This window comes from Anser brachyrhynchus, assembly GCF_964034855.1.
Source record: "Anser brachyrhynchus genome assembly, chromosome: 1".
Lineage (NCBI taxonomy): Eukaryota > Metazoa > Chordata > Aves > Anseriformes > Anatidae > Anser > Anser brachyrhynchus.
The window spans coordinates 94,410,582-94,433,956 of record NC_137694.1 but is presented as its reverse complement, the minus strand read 5'-3'; the positions used below and the strand labels follow the sequence as shown (position 1 = coordinate 94,433,956).

At 40.7% G+C, this 23,375-nt stretch overlaps 1 protein-coding gene across 14 annotated transcripts in view; it reads left to right on the top strand.

The window, feature by feature from the left end:
* The window catches only part of LOC308188017 (uncharacterized protein), a 625,739-nt gene that overhangs the window by 173,121 nt on the left and 429,243 nt on the right, over positions 1–23,375 (top strand). For 12 of the 14 annotated variants that reach the window (XR_013945068.1, XR_013945069.1, XR_013945075.1 and 9 more), the window contains one exon: positions 5,337–5,504. The gene's annotated coding sequence lies outside the window, so the exon portion shown is untranslated. Of the gene's footprint in view, positions 1–5,336; positions 5,505–7,643; positions 7,659–14,977; positions 17,070–23,375 lie in introns of those variants that run through there. The other 2 variants (XR_013945084.1, XR_013945085.1) reach the window with 2 other exon arrangements.

The following is a 23,375-nucleotide window of genomic DNA, read 5'->3' as shown; positions in this document are numbered from 1 at the left end:
TTTTTGGTTTTGTTTTTTTTTTTTTTTTTTTGTGTGTGTGTGTTAAAAGGAAATAAAAGATGTCATTTTAGCTTTTTACATGTCTGCTATACTGGAGTAAAATCCTCCATGGCATGATTCAAGCAATAGGCAACACTGACTTGATAACACCCACACACAGGTAATTGCATTTCCAGTCTTTCTGCCCCCTTTCATGCTTCTAATACTTCATCCTAAATCAGCACTATCAATGGGATTTTAGTCTGCTCTGAGTGCTGGTGTGCTGCACCCTGTCAGCCTGGCCCTGCTGCAATCTCCTGTGTGCAAGCACCAGATGAAGTCTTGGTTCAAGTCTTTGCAAGGTGGAGGACTTTGTTTTCAAGCCATTTTAACCAGGGGGTCTTTGGTGGTTGTAACACCTTTTCCTACAATAGTGCATTCATTCTACAGTGTAAGTAACTGTTAACAAGCGGTGTGGTCACCTCCCTGCAGTTTCAGGGTCCCCAGAGGAAGCGCCTGTTAGTGCAGCAGCAGCAGTGTGAAAGGACTGTCAGTTACAAGGCAAGTTAGAGCTCCGCAGAGGATAGGGATGTTCGATATAAGGAGTGTGCTGTGAACCAAAAAAGCTGTTGTGGTGTGAAATGCTTCTTCTTCCTCTCCTTCTACAACTAGCCAGGTACTAGAGTGGTCTCCTGAAGGGACACATACATTCATTCGTCCACCTTGATGTTCAAATCTTTTCCCAATGCATATGCAGTAATAACCTGTAGTTTTACACTAGGCTTTCTGACTATTCCTCCTTTGCCCAGGTACCAGGGAATAAAACCTAACTTCTTGAGGAAAGTATGCTCTCCATTCTGCCTTCACTTCCCTCCTGCACGGCTGGTGAGAGCGGCTTTGTGTTGCAGTGCTGACTGCTCTCACCAGGAATGTAGTGAATGAAGGAAAAAATGTCACAGATGCTACTGACCTGAGAAAACAGGGACTTCCAACCAGAAACAAAATATCACCAGTGATGGATTTTCTCAGTGATGGTGGTGTCCCTGAACAAGCTGAGCTGGACCCAGTGTATGACTTTTCTAGGACTATGGGTGAGATGGAAAGGGAGGCTGGTGTTTATTATCTCTCAGTCATCTGGTTAATTTGCATTTAGAGAGCTGCCCATGTGGTTAGGTAGCGTGGAGATGTTTTTGGAGGACAGAGCCATCTACTAAGACCTCTGGTGTCAGTCTTTATAGAGAAGAGATGAACATGGCAGGCTAGGACACTGCAGGAGGTTACCTATCATGGTAAAAGGACAGGAGCTTATTTTGAAAGCCATTTGCTTTCTCGTTCTGCTGCAATAGAGTCCAACCAGAAGGTGGAAATGTTACAGCAAGTAATGAAGTCATGTTATCCCCGCAGCATTACAGGTGTGTTTGTAACACAGCTTTTTCTCCATACATGCAGGACAGTAACACCTTGAAGAAGATCTAAATAAATACACGCGCAAATATATGTATATAAAACATATCTATGAGAAGTGTATGTTGAAACTGAACATACGCTTTGATACGTATACACATGCATTCACAAAATAAAGAATAAAGGTTCTAATTAATCATCAAAGCACGTTGATTAATATATTCATCTTCCAGTAAAATTCGTATCTGGAGAAAGAACTATAACTAACATCCTCACTCTTCAGGCACCATCAAGCATTTCAGGACACAAATGATCAGAGCTGTCCTGCTGAGGTTTACTAATCGCACATATGTGCTCTCTATTCCCTCATGTTTTTCAGCTTTCTTGTAATTCATAACTAAACTACATTGTGAAAATGGCTGGTACCTGCCTAGCAGATTGTGCAGTAGCACTGCGTGCAGCAGGACAAGAGGGAGAACTGGGACAAAATAAGCAGTAACTTGCTTTACCTACAGTAAACCTAATGTCTTGAAATCCTGCAAGTCTGGGTGCTGCCTACAGGAAAATTGTGTAGATTACCTCTGAGAAAAGACAGCTGGTAAACTGCATGATTTCTTAAGTTAAATCGCCAGAGTTCCTAAAGCCAAAAATTTGTTTCATGTTTTAAAATAAGATTTATTCTTTGTTCCCAAGTTTTAGACAGACTCACCCTCACTATTCCAACTTCCCTTAACTTTTGATCATACTTTGATCATTTCTGTTTACTCTCCTTTAATACAAGTTTCAAAAATTAAAACACTTCATCTATTTAGTACTGCAAATTTTATGTTCATGTTAATCATTAAAAGTTCGATAAAGGATCGGATAGAAATTAACCCAGTCTTGCTTATCTATTCTTACTGGCATTCAGGTGGCCTAATACCCATAATTTACTGCATTTCTGTTTCAGATAAATATTCTAAATGACCCAGCAACCTTCTGTTTTAGAGTCATTCACATGGTAATTCAGTCCTTTTTAAGGCCTATTTTTAAGAGGACAGTCGCATTTTTCAGACTATGTTGTATTTATTACTGTTGGCATTTTGGGGACAGGGGTCACCAGGGAGTGCTTCTTTTCAGCTGGTATTGGGATCTGGACATTGTTTATTGAGCTGAGATCCCAGGAAAGGGAGATTATTTGCGTGCTCTTCAGTATCGGATGGGAGGACCATGCAGCCAGAAAGGAGCTGCATGCTTAAGGTGTGCACTCATACAATGCACTCTTCAGAGAAGTTCTCTGCATGGGGAAAGTTACAGCCCTTCTTTGTTTCCTTCAGCAAATATATGCCTAGGGAAAGCTGCCTTTGTTCTGAGCTCAGTGCAGTTCATACTGATTTATGAAAGGATGAAAGATGTTAGGGATGTAAGAGAAACAGAAATATCATTAACTTGAAATGGCCATATTGTTTATTTCTTACTTTTCCTTGAGACGACTTTCTGTAGATCATTATTCCTGAGGCTAAATGCATTGGGCCTTACATTCTTTGAGGGTGCTTACTTCAGTTGAAGTCACTGGAGTGGAGTGTCTGATGAACCTGCATTTTTTTTCTAAAAGTTCTAAAGACATTGTAGAAAGTGGTGCTGTAGGAAGTAAACCCCATCAAATTGTGCCATGATTTATCAAAGTTTCCTCTTGACCCAACAAAAAAGAATGCATTTGCATAAGGTTATATTTAAAACAAAAATAAAACAAACCCAACCCCCCCTAAACTATAAAGTTAACCACATTGCAAATCGTCTAATCGATAGAAGAAGTGGTTAATTTTTAATGGGATGCTAAAAGCCCTCTCAAACTTGATCCATATTTCCATAAAATTGTTGGAGGCAAATTTAAAAAGGAATAACTATGTATTGAGGAAACTCCATTATCAACATTCAGTTGTGAGGGAGAGAGGAACCTGCAACCCATTCCCCTACTCTACTTTACGATGTAGTTTCTGTTTAACAGTGTTAATCTATGGAACCACTGTGATTTTCAGCCATTTATTTTTAGTGCTGTTTCCACTGCAGAGTGTCTGCATAATGTGCTTTGCAAACATAGAGCAAGTCTGGCTGCCTCTTCCAGTGAGCTGATGCTTTGTGTAGGACAGCTTTTCTGCAAGGTTGCCTGAAAAGAGTGATCTGGTCAAAACAGGCTGCTAGTTGTTGCAATGTTCATTGTTAATGATAGATAAATGTGCATCCATTGCATGTAATTCCTCCCCAGGCAAAATTTTCATAAGTATATCATAAAAGGAACGGGTGTCTTGGAGGAAGAAAGAGCAATGGGATTTGAAATGATTTTTGGGAAAGGTTTCCACAATCTGAGCCTCACAGTGAGGAAAATATCGAGACGGTCGTGTAGAGACAGTCACGGCAGAAGCAAGCAGGCAGGGTCACCATTATTTACAAAGCAGGTCTTGGAAATCAACAGATTTTTCATCAGGTAACTGAAATGAATATTTATTTTGGTATCAGACCTAGTTAAGTATCTTTTCTTTTGTCCTCCACCAAGATGTTTAAAGTGGAATTAGGGTGACACTGTTTAGCATTAGGTTGAACTCCTGCAAATACTTTGGTGAGTTTTTCAGGCTCCAGACTACTTTGCCATAGTGCAGCACAGATTTCCTGAGTGAACATTATTGTTCTTCATTACAATTGAGTAAGTGCAAATACATTGTTGTAGGAGGGGTCTGTCAGAGGGGTCTAGGTTATATGGCGTACTGGGGACTGCAATACTTAGGAATTACAACTCCCAGAAAGTAATGTGCTACTGTGGAAAAATGCATCTTAATGTTGAATATTAGACAAAGGATTTGAGTCCAGTTAAAATAGCTAGACTACATATTTTCATGAAGAATGTCGATGTGCTTGGTTGTTTTCATCAAAAGTGTAAAGGTAACACATTTATTAGTTTAATTTCTTGTTTGTGAACATACTAGGAAATAGTAGATTATGTTTAAATGGAACGTACTGAAATTTACACTGATGCAGGAAAAAAGTAGGTGCTGGTATTTCCCATAGGACAGGTATTCTGGATTTCTTTCTTAAGCATTAATGTCATGGGTCTAGATGAGATTTAATACAAGACATGCTCCGGATGTTACTTACTCTTAAGTTTCAAGACCTAGGTCACTGAGAACCTTTCTTCCTGCAGAATCTGTCTAACACTCTTGATACATCCTATGAGAGAATCAGCAGAAATTGTTAGATTGAAAAAATAACAATAATAATAATAAAAGAGCTGCTGTGAGCATAATTCCAGTGAGAAGTCAATGGGAGCTGCTCTTGGGGTGTATTGGACCTAGGATGGTCTTTCAGAGGTCTATTTGCTAACTTTCTGGAAGTGTGCAGCTCTCTAACAGGAAAAAGAAACAAAAAAAATGTATTCTAAGCGCTGCGTTCGTTACTGCAGTACACATAAATACATGGACAGTCAAATACAATTCATATATTGTGATTTATGACTTACATCTGCTTTATATATTAGGAAGTGCCTAGACTTTGATAAACTCAATTAGAAGTACAGGGATGAAAGCTTTGCTATGCCACTTGAGAAAATGCGTGCTATAAGTAAGTGTTCTTAAGTAGTCCTGTGACAAGAAGGGAGACTGAACTTGTCTGTCTTTTCATTGTCAAGAGGTAGAATCCTGCAGGAAGCCACAGCTGGGTGGTTTCTGTTCAGCAGTGCTGTGCGGAGCAAGAAATCTGAGCTCTGACAAAGCCAGGGAATAAAGTCTGGATGGGCATTGGGTGGTGGTAGCATGTGGGATTTATCCAAGTGTTAAAAGGATAAACAGACTTTGGAAACAAGTGTGTCACTTCTGTGACTGTTCGGGAAGTGGTGAAGATCCCAACTGTCTGGTAACATTGTAGGAGATCACGTGTTTAGAAAAAATTATTACTCCCGCTCTAATTTTCTGCATTTGTTTCAGTGGTGGGATGTTGCCCTTGAGCAGTGTCCTTGAAGAATGGAAGAGCAGCAGCAGGAAGGAGAGCTCCTGCTTGTTGCCCTCTGAATTGAGGCTCACCATCAACCTGAAGGGATGTCTGTTGTGCCTCACATAGTTCACAGTGTGCATTCAGTATCAGACTACATCCAGGTATGCTTTCAGATTGGAGAGCTTTAGTTTTTATTGTTATTATTTATTTTTTGTTCTGCCCATTGATTCACCCTGTATGGTGGCTTGTTGTTGTTATTGTTGCTGATGATGATTTAGTGCCATGGTGTTTCTGTGTGTGTTTCTTTGATACTCCTATACTCTGGTGCTCTATGGAAATGATCAGTCTCATCAGATCCTTCAAATGTTCTTTTAATAATGGCAGGTAGCTATTTATTCTACGACATACACATGTTTTAGACAAAACTCTACGTTCATTTTAAGGATATTTCTTTTCCTGAAACAGCTAATTTGCTTATTGGAGATGTAATTACACTCTATTTGTGGTTACCTCTGATGTTTGCTCCTTTATGTTATTTCTGTGTTTCACTGTTTCTCACTGTTTCTACACATGCACCACAGTAAGTTCCCAACTCATCTGCTGTCTGTCCTCTTGGCTAGCAGAAATTTGTTTAGGCTGGAGATCCACTGAGCCTGAGCAGAAATCACTAAACTGCTAAGGTAGATGTGAATCACTCAGAGAAGCAACTGTGTAATCAATTATTGATCTCTCCTTGCTTTATGCTTCCTCTTCTGATTAAATCTTCCAGAATGTTGATACAGACTTATAGGAAGAAAAAGGTATCAGATGCAGGTGAATGTGCCTGTCCTTGCCATGGGAGAAAGGCAGATGTAGAAGAGTGAGGCAGGGAGAGGGTAGGAGGAGAGGTGATGTAGTCTGGCAGCATATGACAGTCATTGCATAGCTGCTGAGGGAGAAACTTTCAGAAAGGCTGGTGCTGCATGCTCCTTCAGGCTTTATTTCAGGTAAGAACCTCCATCTAGAACAGCTCTAAGAGAAGTGAGCCCAAGTCATCGAGAAACATGGGCCTAGGATTAAGCACCTCCACAGTCATAAAATAGAACCATAGAATGGCTGGGTTGGAAGGACCTCCAGGATCACCTAGTTCCAACGCCCCTGCCATAGGCAGGGACATCACCCATCAGGTTGCTCAGGGCCTCATCTGATCTGGTCTTGGACACCTTCAGGGATGGGGCATCCACAAACTCTCTGGGCAACTTGTTCCAGTGCCTCACTGCCCTCTGAATGAAAAAGTCAGTGATTGCTTTCCTGGCTGGTCAGAAAGTCTGTATTTGACAGCCTTCTGGGGATACACCAGAAATAACATTAGGTTGACCAAGCTTATTAAAAAGATTGAGTGTCCCAGCTGCTTGAAAGGATGGAGGTTTTGCAGGGGTTAGCGACCTTCTTGTTGGACAGATTGTTTAGTAAGTTTTGACTCTTGTACTGTGGCTGTCATGTCATACCCTGAAAGGAATGTGGGATCCTCATTAAGTTTCTTCATGAACTTGGGGCCACCATCTCTAGGATTTTGATGGTTAAATACAGCTCTAGCTATTTTCAGGTTTACCTTCACCAGGTATGGAGGAATTGCTTAGTAAACTGCCTTAACTCCTTTGAAGCTGTCACCTTCTGGCCAGGAAAAAATAAATAAAACAAAGCAAGCCCCACACACACCACGTGGCAGAGACCAATCCACCTCAAACCAAAATCAATGTTATGCTTCCTGTTATTGTGTTAGACAGAGGATTGAAAACTGGCTTTTTCAATTGATTTGTTTTCCACTGCAAAACTAATTATGTCCATCGCAGTTCTTCCTCTACCTGCCTCCGGAGGGGAAACTATATTGGCAGTGGTGGCTCCTGTCTTTTGCTCAGGCAGCTGTGTCAATATCCCTGTTGCTTCTTTGTTTGCGTTGAAGGGTGAAAGATCCCAAACTTCAACAAAAACCTCCATGCATTCGTTCTTTCAAAATGCCCTTTTTGGTCTTGCCAGCCCCCAGATACGTGCTGTTCATCAAAGCCAGCAGAGGCAGTATGAACACATGGAAGCAGGACTGAGGAACCTATCCCTAGGAGTGGTGGATGCTATTGTATTTCACCTTTGTCTATGATTTTCAGAGGTGCCAAATCAAGGGCCTGGATTTCTCAGGGGCTTTGAAACTGTAATATAGTGAGGTATCATAAGAGTTTATTTTTAATACTTTGAAGAAGTGAGAGGTTTGGAGAGAAACTTCCTTTATTTTATTAATTTTTAAGCCTAAAATGTTGCTTTCCTAGAGACAGGTAGATATGCAGAGTAACATCCATTCCTGGGGTTCATGTCTGTCTGGATCACTACTGGAAAACTCTTCTTATGCCAGTTATGAACAGAGAACAACGGATTTTCATGGTCCTTGTCAGCCTTGGAGGTATGAAAGTGGCCTAGTCCACTCTGGGGTTTAGTGACCCACAGGTAGGTCTTTTCTCTTTACAGCTGTAAAGAGACACCAGTGTTTCACTTGGGAGGGCAGCAGACTCTCATACCCGTGTAGGACCCTCCTAAATTCTGCAGACATATCTCATATGTGGTAGTAGATCAGTTCTGCTGAAAAAGAGCTTTCTACAGGATGAAAATTTGTTTCTAACTGAACCTGAGGTCTGTGAGGTGGACTGTTCAGAATAGTGGTGTTGTTACCCCAGATGGTAAAAGCTGCAGCGGGCAGCCAAAGTTCCCATTGACGTTGCTTTGCTAAAGAGCAGGTCTCAAGGCACCACAACAGCGAGGCAAACTCATAATCTGCAGCAGAGCTCCTGGCTGCTGCAGAGCTCTGGTGCAATGCACTGGGAATTTCCCAGCAGCTCCCCTCTATAAGAAAAAGCAGAAGGGTTTTAATAAATTAAATGTGAAGTTTCCCAATACAATCACTGCATCTACAGTTCTCTAGTATTTATTTTATTATTATCTTCCATTCATTTCACACTGTTCTCTGCTTTCATTTTCAATGGTGCTAGAGATGTTTGTGTCATTGATATGTAACAGCATCACAGATGTCAGTGGCAAATATGGAGGCATTTGGAAATGCTGGGATGGTGATCTGTATGGTTGGTGCTCCTTGTTAGCTGGGAAAACCCTCTGTGTTATGGGAGGAATCAACACATGAGGGGTGGAAATAAATAGCATGACACATGCCATGTCCCAGAGGCAATAAATAAACTGAGAATTTTCTGAGAAATTAAATATTTATGAATTAGTCACCTCTGAGGACTTGGGAGTTTTAAAAGCCCTAATCACTTTTGAGATACTCTGTACCTCAAAAACTGAACTTGGACTTAACTCAGTATCAGGTTAGGGATAAGGTTGTTTTCATGCTTTTCTAATATATATGAATGTTTGGAGTGCTTAGAGCATTTACAGAGAGGTGAATAATACAATTGTAGGTAGGCAAAGAAAGACTTCAATTTATCAGTCCTTGCTTAAAACCACTTCTCTTCTTCCCCACTGTATACGGTCTTCAGCATGTGCTATCTTTTTCTTTATCTTGTACCTGCAATCCCCCGTTTTTCTGTCATGTCCCTGTCTTTTGGCAATGCTTTGTTGATGTTAGCAACTTGTTGTATTGGCCTAGTCTACATTTTTTGTTGTCTCATCAGTTAATATTTTAATGCCATATTTATTTTAAATGCCTTAGGCCTTTTTCATAAGTTACAGATATAAGGCAAGCATCATCTTTCTCTGTAGTGTTTTAACACAGCGTTATTTGGAGTTACAGTTCTAGTTCAGAGGTTCAAGTGACCCTTCATCTCTTGGCTAGATGCTCACATTTTGCATGGTGAGGTCCAACCTGAATGACCCAATGGTTAGCACCTCAGGCATTCTGTGCTTCTGTAGCTGTTGAACTTTCTCCAGGATTATGGATCTGAAGGCAGCAGCAGGCTGTGAATTGTGATACGGTATCACCTTTATGAGATTATTGACAGTTGGGAAGGAGATGTTCTGAAGAGGTAATCTATCCCACTGATCTCAAGGGACTGATGAATCAGGAGATGGAGACAGACAACTTCTGTGCTGCTAGTCATTTTTTACGGGATTAACCGAGCAAAATTAATACCTCCAAGTTCCAAATACCACAGTGTATACCAAAAGCCACAACTCTATATGCCTCGTTGTCAAACCCTCTAACTCTTCCTTGATATCTTCAATGCAATTATGCATGTTCAATACAAAAATCTTTGGTGTATCAAAAGTGGAACAAGTGAGGAAGCATAGAATAAAATAGATTTAGTATGAAATAAAAAACACAGGGATTGCATTATTGATTGCATGGATAAGTTTGGAACTTAAATCATTAGAACATTACTTGTAAAAAGTTGAAAGTTTTAGGTTAGTTGAACCTGCTGCAAAAGGACCACAGATCTCCAAGTTTTAAACTCTCAGCTAATCCCAGTTTCTGAAGACTATAAAAGAACTCGGTACAGTTCATGCATTATCATGTCCGGGTTGTCACGTTTAAAAGCTATCATGCATGTTGCCTGCAAAGAATCTCGGCTTTTGTGTATCTTTGTTCCAGAAAAGCATTACAGTTGAGGTGTTTCTCATTACCAGTAAAGTGACTGTGCATGTGTGTAAGTCTCAAAATATGCTTTTCTCTCTAAATTAAATGAGATTGCTAGTAAGGTGAAACAGAGTACTCGAAAGGAAGAGCACCACCTTGTGACACCAAGAAAAATGTTGCTGTGGTACTTGATTCGGAGATGGAAAGGAGTAAATTTGCATAGTTTTATCTTCTAATAGGGTTTATAGAAGCTGGGTTTTATCTCTCATTTGCCTTCTCTTTTAAGACATATCAGGGAGAGTGATTTTTCAAGTGATACAAATTCAACAAATCAGCTTTAGTTCATCGATGTGAAAAGCTCTTTTTCCAATTTAATCTCAAATTTCACTTTTTTAATAGATTCACTTCAGAGGAATATTGCTATGAAGTCTTAGCAGATTTTAAAACCCTAAATTAGACTATCAGTCCTTTAAAACTGAAATGTGGCTTGCTTTTACAGACTTCTTATCCCTTCATCTTTCAGAAGCTGAAAGGAAGGAGAGGTATTTTACAAGCTTTGCTCTAAGTAGCATGCAGGGACCCTCCTATTAAGGCTTGTACAGCTTTTGAAATTTGTATGCTTACATTCAGTTTGGGAGTAGATCCCTGCAGGAGAAACTCCATCCATGCTGGTGCACAGCACCTTCAAGCAGACCTGTCCACTTATATCCTCAGCTCTCAGACTGGAAACACAGTCAGACTAGAACAAGTTATAGCTGCCTGGACAGTGAAAGTCCTACTGGCACAAATTTCTTCTGACACATTTTTGCAGAGCCCTTGGCAAGGATCAGTTATTCAAACACGACGTTGAATGATCTACACAAGAATGCACAAGCACTGCCAGAGAACTGGATGCAGGCTGTTGTCACTTTTACAGAGATCTCAGACTTTAGAGAGTTTGGAATATGTTCTTTTGGAATTAACAGTTTTAATGAATGCAGGCAGGAAGAGTACCAATAATAAACCACAGGTGTTTTTTTTTTTTTTTCTCCCCCCACTACAGTGCAAGCGCTTACAAAATTCAGAAGGACAGAAATGTTTGTTAGGGCATTTTATTAGTATTGCCTCAGGCATTTATTTCCATATCAAATTAGTTTTTACCACCAAGTTTTGTTGTGCTGTTTCTATAACTGTGATTTAGTTGAGCCTTGAAAGCTGGATCTCACCCGTCTTTCAGGAAAAACGTCATTTTATGCTTTCTGCCTTTTTTGCTTAAAAGCCTGTTGATTTTCAAATGCATATTTGTATTTTAATGACAAACCCAGCAGATTCAAACCAAACCTAAAGCTGACTAGAGAATCAAAACAAGAATCCTCATCCCTGCTGGTGACATGGATTAGTGTAATTTAGCCAAAGATCTGTCAATCTTGTTCAGTGTGAGTAAGATCCCGCTGGAGGGATTTGAACTACTGCAACATTCAGCGAGATTGTTAGGCTAGGACAGACTATGATCTGGCAGTATCAGGTGTCACACTAATCCTGCAATGTTAACAGGATTTGAAATTTATTTGTACCTGGTTAAGACTGGCAGGTATGGATGAACCAAAGTCTTTGAAGCATCTCACAGTGGATTTAATGTAATCCTGGCTACCACTATTGCACAGTGCCCAGTCCAGTTCCTGTAGTGTGAAGAGGTACGTTCATGGATTATCACAGAATCGTCTAGGTTGGAAGAGACCTCCAAGATCACCCAGTCCAACCTCTGACCTAACACTAACAAGTCCTACACTAAACCATATCACTAAGCTCAACATCTAAACGTCTTTTAAAGACCTCCAGGGATGGTGACTCAACCACCTCCCTGGGCAGCCCATTCCAATGCCTAACAACCCTTTCAGTAAAGAAGTTCTTCCTAATATCCAACCTAAACCTCCCCTGGCGCAACTTTTGCCCATTCCCCCTCGTCCTGTCACCAGGCACGTGGGAGAATAGACCAACCCCTACCTCTCTACAGCCTCCTTTAATGTACCTATAGAGAGCGTTAAGGCCGCCCCTGAGCCTCCTCTTCTCCAGGCTGAACAATCCCAGCTCCCTCAGCCGCTCTGTTTAAGAGGGAAACTGAGAAAATCTATTTTCAGGACACAACTATCAAATTGATTTTTGTCCTCTTCTTTGCTAAATTGTGTTTTTATCAAGTGCAAACAAATTTCACTGCCAAAATCTACATAGTATCTGCAGAAGAAAATACACGGGAAATTGTTTACTGTTTTTATAATGTTTTGTATTGTTTATAAGCTTTTGCATTCTTTTTAAAGAAATCAACAACAAAGAAAATATAATCTTGATTGTACTTCTCCATAGACACAACTCCATTTACTTTAAATTCCCATACTGCTGAAAATCTTTTTATTTCTAGCAAAAAATCAATGAAACAAAAATATAATCCTTCTGATTTCTCTACAATTTCAGGAGGACTAGAATAATGGTCTCACAGTTTAGGAGCAGTTTTGAGTGTTTTTCCTCACCTACACCTGTGTGATACATTAGGCAAAAGCACTGACTGGTGGGATTCATAAAAACTGGACAGGCTATAGCTTACTCACCCTTCTTTCACTCAAATGATACAAGGCAATCAATCCTTTTCCACTTATGTTTGCAGAAGCTGTCATAGTAAGATCCAAGCCTAAATATCCTTTTTGCTGAGATGGTAGGGATTGCAATTGCACATGCATGTCACTCTGCTTAACATCCTCATAAAGTGTATCCCAGGTTAATACAGAGAATATTGTGTAGAAAGTCCTGTTGGAATTAAGTAGGGCATCTTCTCCTTCCTGCTGTCCGTGTTCATTGCTGTACACCTTCTTTGTAACAACAGTAAAAGTTGCTTATTTGGACAAGCAATATTTACATAGCGCTATGATTTTCAGCTGCATGGTGTTTTGCTTTGTAGAAAAAAGTGAGTAACTGCCTGCATTTGTTCCTCCATATAATTCCTGTCTTCATCATTGTCTTTGATCTGTTTCTGTGACCTAGTCTGCATTCAATTCTTTCTCTGGCTACTACAATGCAAATCTTGGTGAAATACCAAAAGAAGCCCAGTCTCCATGGCTCATATGTACCTTTGTGGAAATAGGGACTGTACATTTTTTCTTTTTGTAAGACCTGTGGACTGCAGAGACACTTAGGAATTCTGGTTGTAATGAAGAAATCCTTGGGCTGCTCTCCTACAAGGATACATTTGTATTTGATTGCTGGGAGGAATTCATATCATACAGCACCAAAAACCCATACGTGCATTTTTCTTGTCTGAGGCAGCCCCTCTTTCTTCCTGTCCCTTTCCAAATTCCTTTAAAATCTGTTCAACAATGCAATTTCTGATGCTCTGTCTTGTCTCTATGACTACCGTAGATTTTGGCTATTGTGACTACTTTCTCACTGAAGACCCAGGCATAAAGAAATATTTGATAGGTAGGAAACATTGCTAGGGAAGTTCTAGGGGAATCTTTACTATAATTATCAAGTAGTATTGCTTAGCAGAGGGACTTTGAATTTGTTTAATATATTTATTTTTTTAGGCATTTCCACTGTTAATCTCTGGATTCTTCTATTATGTGCCAAATGCTTTGTCTTCAGGGAAGTGCTCAACTGCCAATGCCTTCCATCACATTGATTTTCAGGGGGGAGGGAAATAGTGTTTACTTTGTGACAGTACTGCATTTTAGCTAATAGTCAAACTATTTTTTCATAACAACAAAGTTGCATTCAGATCAATTTTATCTTTCATTATTACAGCTGTATGGAAATGTGGAAAGTGGAAGTTGCTTGTATTTGAGCTGTACCTTTCTTACAAGGCTGTGATGTTTAATCATTTATTCTTCCCCAGTATTAATTTTCCTTTAGGCAGTCTTCAAGTTCTTTCATGCAGGGGCCAGCTCACCCCATTCACTTTGACCCCACACCAGCTACTGACTGGGCAGGACCAGGCCATCATGGTCCTTCCTGAAATTGTACCACTGGTGTGGATCGCTCTCCCTGAACATGGACCTCAACTTTTCTTGCTGCCTTTGGGGAGGAGGAGGACATATTTAGCTGGTTTTACTATCCTTAGTTAGTTAGTTTTACTGATGCAATAAATATCTCATAGGATTTAAAGTCATAATTTCACAGGAAGTGAGATGTCCACAAAACTCCTTTCTTTTGAGAGTGTTTTTGTTGTACTGTTATACTTTGGCTGCGTGGGACTTCCTCTTCTTCCTCTTTTCTTTCCTGATGGTGCTGCTCTCATCACTTTTCCAATATTTTACGTAGGCTAAGCTACAGAATTTGAGCCACATGCATAACCAGACAGCCTAATTTTGAGACCACAGGAAAGATTTTCCTGGACAATTGAGGGGAACAAAAATAAAATTCTTATTTATATGCTGCTGCTGTGGTGGCCCCCAGCTTAGGATTTTTCCTCTGAGGTGGGGCCCAGGTTGAAGATTTCAGTATTTGCTCTTGAAATCAAGGTAATTAAGTCATGTAATGTTTAATTGTTTAATAGTTAACTGCCCAATAATTCATTTATGTAGTATGGCATCATGAAAGAATTTATCCATAAAAACTGAGTCCCTCCCCTGGGAGTCTGAATCTTTGTTCTAGCATGAGTAAGCATTTTAAAGCTGAGTAGTACCACTAACTCATTGATTAATTCTGTCTGCAAAATCAATTCATTACCTAGCCCTCTCACCCCTGCAAATCAAACCAATCTATTCCTAATGCAATAATTGCTCTTCCAAAATATACAGACTCCTTCTCTTCCTGCCCCGTTCTCCCAGTAAATTACCCTGCCCCACATTTCCAGATGACTTTTTCCTCTGTTCTTCCACGTTTTCATAGGATTCCTCTGCTTTTCAGCTGTCCCTGTTGTTCTCCGGGGCTCTGAAAGTGCTCATCTCTTGAGTTTGTCCCCACTGTTTCTACACCGTCCCACCTGCTTCCTACCGAGAGTACTGCAGTGCTGTACAAAATACGGTGGGGCAGCGCTAAAGGCTGCTTCCACCTGCCCGTCTCTATTTCTCGTGTGGAGCAGTAGTGTTCAATGTCCCCTTTTCTCTTCAGCCCCTCTTCTGCTTAACGGAAGGCCAGAAGGCAGGAGCTGTGAGAAGCGGAGAACAGCGACAGGGACGGGGCGGGCTGGCATCGCCTCACGCAGCAGCAGGCGAGCCAAGGGCTGGCAAGTCTCGCCCCCTCCCCGAGTACCAGGACAGCTGCACTGAATCCAGGACAGGACAGAAATAGCACCCAGCTTCTGGCTCTTGTTTGGATGCCTCTGTCCATACAGATCTTGTTTGTCCTTTCTTTGTCGTCTTGTGCAAGAAAACAGTCGCTGGCTCTTTCCCAACAAGCCTAGCTTTGAATGAGAATTAATTAAAACTGACTACTGCTGTGATAGTTTGAAATTTTGTATTCTGGGTTTGAATTGTGTCTGGAAAACACTGCAGGAATAAACAGGATGGACTGCTTTTTTTTTTTTTTTCCAAGTAGAAAGTAGAGGTGCACAGATCTGTGAGATCTTGTAGGCAGCCAAGATGAAAGTATAACGAAGTCTCTGTTGTCCTGTTGCAGAGCAAAACTGGTAATGAACAAGAAATGTTTTGCTAAATGTGAAGCAAGGTCTTTGGAATATGTAATCTTTGATCTCTGTGGGTTTTGAACCTCTACATTCTAAGGTTTTCCAATAAACCATTAATCAAGGAACTTCCTGGGGAAGAAAAAGATAACTTTCTATGATATGGATTTCTCAATTTTCCCTATGTAACAGGAATTAATGCTGCACACAGTTGAGCACCAGTGGCCTTCTGTTACATTAAACTGATTATAACAATATGCAGGATTTAGGGGTAGTAAAATGTAGATTGCTTTGTTTGTGCATCGTGTGCATTAGCTTTATTCATGTAGTAATTTTGCAGATCCCGTTTGGTTTCTGTAACTGTGTGTATTGACAGTCAAAATATTGATAGTGTTTTAATTTTGATAAAAAGCAGAAAAAAAGACAACACTGGAATGACAGAGTTCTATTGGCATGCCGATTTATGAATATGCCAAATAAAACCAGAAGAATTAATGTAGTAAATACTTAATGGATAATTCACAAAACAAGTTTGCCTGTCTGGGTGAATTACTTTATTGACTCTAAAATGTAAGGACAAGAAACATATAACAAGAAAAAATGAAAAATGGCCCTTTTGTCCCAATTCTCGTCCTGCAAGGTAGAGTTTTTCCTTTTTACAGGAAAAAAAACTAAAAAGTTTTTAAAATAAAGGAAGGGATATTGCTGAGATTAAGCCCCTGTAACACTTTGCTCTTCCGTGGTGCCTTAATTGCTTTTCTTTGCTTTCTGTGGCTTCTTTGCCCTCTAATGTGATGAGGTTTCTGGTAATCCTGAAGCAGAGGGAGTCAGCAGCCACAATTAGAAATGAAGCCCTGTACAGCACTTTTATATTGTTGGGCAATACATTATGTCAACTAAGAAAATGATGTTCCAGACTTGTCATCTGGTTTGTAGCACCATTGCTCCATTATTCAGAGGGGTTTCTCTCGTCTTCTCTTCCAGTTGCATACAATCTCCAGCACTTGTGAATGGCAAGGTACAGGAGAGCTGAACAGAGCTGCACTGATCTGCTACAGCTCTCCTTTGGATTAGGGCAATATAAAGTTACAAAAAGTGTTTTGTTATTGTTATTTGTTTTTTTTTCTTTTTTTAATTATGTGCAATAAAATGTAGAAAGAATATTTAATTTGCTTTTAATCTGTAAAAATCAACTTTTGGCTCAAAGAAATAGGCTGAATATACAGGTGTTCTTACATTTTTGGAGAGTACTGTTTCTTCCTTGTGCTCAGGGCTTTTAAGAACACTGCCAAGCTGTAGACTACACTGTACTTGGGGCTGACGGTTGGGTTTGGATTCCTGCTTGTCCTTCCTTTGAAGTACTGTCTGTGTCCTGACAAAAATGCAGAGTTCATGAGGACAGAAGGAAACCTCTACAGCTGATTTCAAGTCCCCAGGAAGGTGTACTGAGAATTGCCTGTGGAAATAATAAGCTGTTTTTATTCCAGTTATAGCTGGAACCTTTGTAGGCTAAAGGGAATTCAAATTTACCAATTGTCAAGGAGTTACTTAAAAATCTGGTGCCTAAAGCAAAGGTGAAAATGGTAGCAGGAGTCAGGGAAAAGCTACCTTTTCTTGCTTCCATGTTTATGAGGAAGTCTCGTCCGTGTCTTTGACAGACTTTGAGGTGAGTCCTTCCACCAAAGCTGGACTGCTCTGAAGCCCAAGCTGGAAGAAGAACCCCTTGCACAGACCCAGCTGAGGTGCTGCAAGGACAGGAGGGCTGAAGAGAGTAGCCTTACACTGTCAAGGTTTCCACTGACCAAATTTAAACTTTCCTATGAAGCATCTGGGTCTTTTTTGTACAGCCCTCCTTAGGCACCTCATTCATCTGTTTTATCGTGGAGGGAAACGTGACTTTGGGGTTTGAATCCTGCTTTTGTGGCTATGTGGCTGAGGCATTGATGTTGCTGGGCCTAACCTTTTAGATACTCAAGTGATTGAGTTGATTTTACCCTTAGGTTAAAGTTTCCGACTTTTTAAACTCCTCTTTTATGATGTATTTTGCTCTGCATCAGAATGTGGTGACAGACCGTAAAAATTTTGTTCTTGCCAGCCAAATTTACAAGGTCCACCCATGTTGCATTAAAGGAGTTGCAGAATTTAAGTGTGATTATACTATGCTGGTTTTATAATTAGCACTATCTAAGCCTATTCATATAAGCCAGTCCCCTAGTGCTATAATTCACATTTGATCTGCAAAGCAGGAAATTTGCATGTACTAAATGGCTACATTTTACAAAAGGTGTCTAATCATTGAAAAAAAAAATCCTTTGGCATTTATTGTTCATAGAGAACTCAGTTGGTATTAATATGGCTATAATTTGTGAAGCTAAAAAAATTCCATTGTAATTTAATAGATTCATGTCCAATTGTTGTTAAGTGCTACTGTACTTTTCTTGTAGCAGGAGGGATTGTTACTGTAAAAGCTGATGAATCTCACTTTGTGAAAAGCTAGGTGAGGTGTCATTTTAAGTTTGAAACCAGCAATTGTAATTTGGAATCAATACTTTATGCCTTAGAATAATGTAAGTTACTGTTCTGTCCTAATTGGCTGGGAGCTAAAACGTTAATGCCAACCTAGCAGATGCATCCCCAGCCTGTAGTTTCCCATGAAGATTTGGTTTGCAAATAGATGACTTTCTATTTATGGGTAAAGTAAAGCCTAATTGTGAGTCTTCACAGTAGCAGGAGCCGCAATGACTGCGACTTTAAGGGAAGTGACTGGGTGATCACACTGATGCTGTAGAGCATACCAATGAGCTGCATCAATGTATCTTTTCCAATATGTGAAAATCTTCAATAATCAGCAAAATGTAGGCAGTAAATATCCCATTGTTTTTTCACAGTGAAGTGCTGCAAAATCAGACAAATATGGCAAACTGTAATTGGGTTGAAAACAATGATTTCCTCTCAAATAGATTTCTGATTGCAAACTAATATAATCCAGTGATGTCCCAAGTAATAACTGCAATGCACAGATGGTGCCAAATTGAAAGACTAAGTGACTGAAAGTGTTGACATGGTAGATTAAAAATCCATCCTAAAAATATTTCTATTTCAGTGTGTTTCTCCTATGTTTCACCTCGTATCCAGACTGCCAGAGTTCGCAGTTGTGTGGCATTTTCTTCTATTTTCAGTCCAGACATTGTTACACTTTAAGGCTTTTTTTGAGCAAGGAGAAAGCATACCCTATACGCAGGTAAAGCCAATAATTTATTGGTAGTTTAATTAAAATCTTGAGAGTCTGATCATTATAAATTCAGATCTAATTCACATAATGACAGCATGGCTGAGGATGGAAGGGACCTGTGGAGGTCATCTGGTCCAACCCCTTGCTCAATCAAGGCCACCTAGATCAGGTTGCCCAGGAATTGCAGCAGCAGCAGAAGGAATCATAATGCAGTTAATTGTTATATACACACTTAAATTTTCTCCCTTTTTCTTTTTTCTGCTGTACTTGCCCTTCCACTGCTACTCTGGATCCCAGGGTAACTGGTTTCATTCGGAGGGGCGGGGGGGGGGGGGGGGGGGGAGGGGGGGGGATAGGGGGTGACCAAGAGCTGCCAGCAGCTGGAGCCAGGAGGAATATGATGTGTACGTGGACGGTTTCTTCTTCCTCTCTCTAGGATTGGCCCAGGAGCATTTTTACATGTTTGTTAGCAAGCTTTTACATCTTTCTCTCTCTTCATTGGTCTTTACTTCCAGGTTATATCTGAATTTACCATGCACTTTAGGTATGTTAGGTGTTATTTTTTCGTTCTCATTGTTACTGCTAAAACCAGTTTTGTCCAGTTCAAGATCTGCACTATTTTAACTGACTGTGACTGAGCTGTTCAGAGCTGTGGGGTCTCCAGTGCCGAGCCCCAGCTCTGATCTTCCTATGCTTGCCCTCCTGCACGCCGCATCCTGTCTCCACTTCCATTGTACCCGGCCTTTTTTCCTCTGTGCTACTTTACTGGGCTAGAGTCATAAATATTTCATTTTACAGCACAACTGCCTTTTACTGCTATCTCTGTGAAACTATGGTTGCACACAACAATAAACAAAAGTAAAACAAATTAGCCATAGACACCTGATCAATTGGAGAAATTGCTGGCACAGCTAAACTGAGTGAAACGAAGCTACGGGCAGGTCAAGGGAAGCTCGGGCAGAGCAGGACTGACCAGCCTGAGTCCCAAGGCCTTGCGAACTTGGTACTAGCAGTGGCAATACCCCATTATGGGGCTATATGGCTACACTGATCACAGATGAACTGTGTTAAAGGTACAGTCATTTAATATTGCCTTTTGGGGTGTGTGTGTGTCGGGAGGGACGACTGTATTGCTTCTGCCAGGGTGGTGAGTATTATTAAATAGCTCTTTCCTGCTTTGAAAGTATGCCATTCATTTATGCTGCAACACTTGACTGAGAGACAAAAATTTAAGTTTGGTGGATTTTTGGACATTGGGAAATGCACTGAAGTAATTTGACCTACAGTGTGATGTCGTACAAGCCAGAGGTATGCCTCCGGTTATAACCTCAGCCTTGTATGTGTCTGTCACTAAGTCACCTGCCTCCATTCAGCAGTGGTCCCAAATAATCTTTTTTCAATCTTGTACTGTTAAAGTAGCATAAGAAACTGTTATTATCATTGACATCCCTTGCAAATGTAAACTCCAAGCAGTATTTGGGTTTCCTAAGACCTGTCCTAGTAATGTTTTAAATTCCTCCTTTAAGCCCTGTTTAGCCAAGCTAGTCTCCTGATACATCCGTCTGTTTTCTTAAGCATCAGGATGGACAGTTCTTTGCCTTGTAGGATATTGACCTCAAAGACCTGCCAGCTGGCCTGAACATCTTACCCTTCAGAGCTGCCTTTTGTGGAATCCCACCAGTCAGTTCCCTGAACAGTCTGCTCACCTGAAGCCCAGGGTCTGCACTCGGGTGATCTTCTTCCTCACTGCTCTTAGGATCTTGAACTCAGCAGCTTCACGGGCAGCACAGCAAACATTGTCAATGATTTTCGCATCCCAACAAGTTCTTCCTGGTGAATAGCGGATGCAGCATTGTGTCACACTCAGGTGTATCTCTGTCTGGAAGCTATTCCAGAAATCTGCTGGACTGGTTTTTCTCTTTTAGAAGAGGTCAAGGAGGTTAAATTCTTCCCTAAGAATCAGCGTCTGTGATACAGAGGCTTTCTGAAGTTGCTTTGGGAAGACCTCACCCTCTTCCTTACCCTGATAGAATGGTTTGTAGCAAATGCACCTCCCAAGGCCTCCCTTCATGGCCTCTCCTCTTCAGAGAGATGAAACGTGTGAGTGGAGAGTGGGGGAGTCTCTGGAAATATCCTCATCTGTGCCCTTGGCTCTTCAGGATGCAAGTAGGACAGAAAGTTGAAGGGTATATGAAACGGTGACAGGAGGTCATGCAGTGGGCTGGTAAGAGTTGTTCCTAAAGCCATCTGCCTGCTTGTCAACAGAGGTATGGGGTTTTGAGTAAGCACTTCATGTGTTTGTGGTAAAGTTCTGTTTCTGTCAAGAAATCACAGAGTTTTCATTAAAACTTTTTGTTCTTAAAGCTGCAATCTTTTTGGTTTTCACTAACACTTTCTTTTTTTTTGATCAAAAATTGGTGGTTCATGCAAAAATTGACTTGGCTTTCCACACAGCTCTGATAGGCATCAGAGTGTAGAATACTGTTTGTTTTGAATGGCAATAAAATCAGCTTATGTGAAAGGGTATCAGGAAGTGTCCTCTGCCAGCATATCTTCTGGATGTAAAATGCCAGCGGTTTATTGTATAGGTAAAAGCAATGCATTTGGGAAGTATATTGGTGATAACTGTTCAATTAACATTTGCTCAAATAGAACTGAACTCACTCTGCTGTTTTTATGACCCTTTTAATACAATTTCTTTAGTCATTCATATGAGCAGAGCTGAATAATACCAGCTGAAAGTTTTACCTCATCTTTAACACAGTCCCACCCAATTTGGAGCACTTTGCAACTTGCCTTTCTCTGTAAGGAAGGTGCTAAAGTTTGAAAGAGTGCTTAGTGTTTTCTTCTTTTTTATTTTTTTATTTATTTTTTAAAATTTTCATTCATCCAGCTTTGTCAGCTCTCTCCCACACCCCAACTTCGCTTTATTTAGTGTTTGAGAATATGGCTGTCAGTGCACTGAAAACAAGAAATATTGAATCTCACCCCATGAAGTGAATGTTAATATGAATTCATGTAAGCTAGCTGCAAAGTACTTTTCAATCAAAAGAGAAAAAAAGAAGAAAGAAAAAGAAAAGCGTGTATCGTAGTGACATTTTTCACAGAAACAAACCCATTTTCAAGTTTGACCGAAATGTGAAAGTGTGATAGTGGTTTTGCATTTCATCATGAATATTTCAAACACATCTGATTTCTACACATGCTATGACTGCTAACGCGGGAAGTCACTCAATTAAGTATATGTTTAACCCTTTTCTTTGCTGAGATGTTCTCATGAGAACTTAAGCTTATTGAACCAAACCAAAGCTAAGGGCAGCAAATACAGTCACCCTACTCTTGAAAAACATGTAAAAAATCCCTGAAAACCACTGTTGGATTATTCATTTTCTCTTTTGTTTTTCCTACTTGATGATATTTTTATATCCAGTTACTACTATTGTATATTCTTCAGCAGGCTCTAGGCGTGAAGGTCAGAGATAAATTCTTCCTGCTGCGATGTTTTCTGGGCCCTGAAATCACATATAATGTTCATTTTCTTTGCATTATTTTGTGATGTTACTTGGTTGAACTAAAGATTGATTTGACATTATCTTTGTTGGGAGTGGGGAGTTGAAAGGGAGAGAAAGGAAAGTTTTTTTTTTTGTTGTTAACTTGCAGCTGAAGAGGCTTGCAGATTTGGCCTTGCTTTGTTTTCGTCACTGAAAATCTTTTCAGAAAGGCACGTGAGCATGCCTGCATTGTCGTACGATTGGGGTGAAGGAGAGTTGGTGGAAGCTCCTGGGAAGTACAGGCATTTTTTGCGTAAGCCTCTGCTGCTTGAACCAGGCACAGCAACATCCTAGGCCGGGCTCTTAATGACTCCAGAGGGCCTTGGATCAGGTGGTCACAGGGTTGTTTTTGTTAATTCGGCCCTTGTGACTGCAGAGGCCTGCCAAGCCAGCGGCCACACAACTCGAAGCTGAGTGGCTGTGCCTCGACCTTGCCTGGGACAGGGGCAAGGCTGGCACATGAATCGTTCACCTGAGCCCCCTTGAAAGCAACTGTGAAGTTGCGTTCAAGTCTTTAACAGCAGCTGGAGGTCACCGAAATGCCCCTCTTTGACCTTCTCATCAGTGGGCTGCAGTCTATTAATTAAGAGGCTAGTGTTGATGTCTGCAGTGTGTGTGCCAGGGGTAGGCCACGTGGTGGGGCTGTCTTCTGCTTTTGGTCACATATATCCAGTCAGTTGGCAAACACCAGGCCTGGCAGGCTGTGTGAAGTATGGTGGGAGGATTACAGGGATATTGTCTTTTCCTCTCAACCACTTTTGCATACCTGCACAGGGATTAACCAAAGTCCTTGGCTAATTAGCCACTAATTAGCAGAATTAGCCACTGTCCAAGCCTGCTCCCACAGAGCCGCAGTGTGACTCTGCCTCCTCGGGCACACAGTGCTTCCTAGGGCACTTCTGGCACCTGGAGAGCAACTCAGGTGTATCTGTCCCAAAGGAACTGCCCCTCTTTCTGGTAAGAAAGTTCTTATCCTGCTCCAGACAGTTTTTCTTAGTTAAAAGTGAGTCTAAAAGCCTCATGTCCAGGCATCGGAATATTTTCCTCTGAGCAAACTTTGTAGATGAAAGCTGCAGTATCTCCCTCATGGGAGCCAAAGACGCT